The sequence below is a fragment of the Camelina sativa genome, chromosome 12, assembly GCF_000633955.1.
Source record: "Camelina sativa cultivar DH55 chromosome 12, Cs, whole genome shotgun sequence".
NCBI lineage: Eukaryota > Viridiplantae > Streptophyta > Magnoliopsida > Brassicales > Brassicaceae > Camelina > Camelina sativa.
This window is the reverse complement of record NC_025696.1, coordinates 29,915,803-29,916,818: the sequence shown is the minus strand read 5'-3', so window position 1 is coordinate 29,916,818 and position 1,016 is coordinate 29,915,803.

The window sequence follows — 1,016 nt, the reverse complement described above, 5'->3', positions numbered from 1 at the left end:
ATCTCTGATGAGGAAGTCACTGAGGACAGTGATGTTCATGATGGGGAGGATTGGTCAGTTATTGAAGCTTTGAGTGAAGTTTGTGCAGAGAAATCTGAATCCACCATTGCACTTGACCAGGCACTCGAGCAAGCACTCGACCGAGTGCCTGATCGAGTGGTCGATCGAGCTGAAGGATCAGGAGCTGTTAAACCTGCTAAGTACATTCCTCTAGCTTACAAACCACCTCTACCATTCCGAGGACGTTTCAAAGCACAAAANACTTCCCAGTCGATTCAACCACCCATACGAGCCTGAGCTCAATTGTGAACCTGTTTGAGTCTGTACTTGCGGTTGTTGATGCACACAAGGTCTAAGGGGAAAGACAATCTTCAAAGGCCTATTGACAACATCCATAGATTGCAAAAGGGTTTGAGAAATCAGAGAAGAAGGGAAATTCAAGTTCAGCAAGAGGATCAAGTGATCATGGAGCAACAAGCTAACCATGAGCAGAGACCTAGGCACATTGGTGTTGGAGATGCACCCAACACCCACAACCAAAGGGCTGGTATTGTGCCTCCAACAGTGCCAAACAACAACTTTGAGATCAAAAGTGGATTGATCTCCATGATTCAAGCCAACAAGTTCCATGGGTTGCCAATGGAGGATCCACTAGATCATCTTGATGAGTTTGACAGAATCTGTGGTCTTACAAAGATCAATGGAGTGAGTGAAGATGGATTCAAGTTGAGGCTCTTCCCATTCTCACTTGGAGATAAGGCACACCTTTGGGAGAAGACTCTTCCTACTAGAGCAATAACCACATGAGATGCTTGCAAGAAGGATTTCTTGGCAAAAATTTTCTCAAATGCAAGGACTGCTAGATTGAGGAATGAAATTTCTGGGTTTGCTCAAAGAAACAATGAAAGCTTTTGTGAAGCTTGGGAGAGGTTCAAAGGATTTCAGACTCAATGTCCTCATCATGGCTTCAGCAATGAGTCACTCTTGAGTACATTGTATAGAGTTGTGCTTCCCAA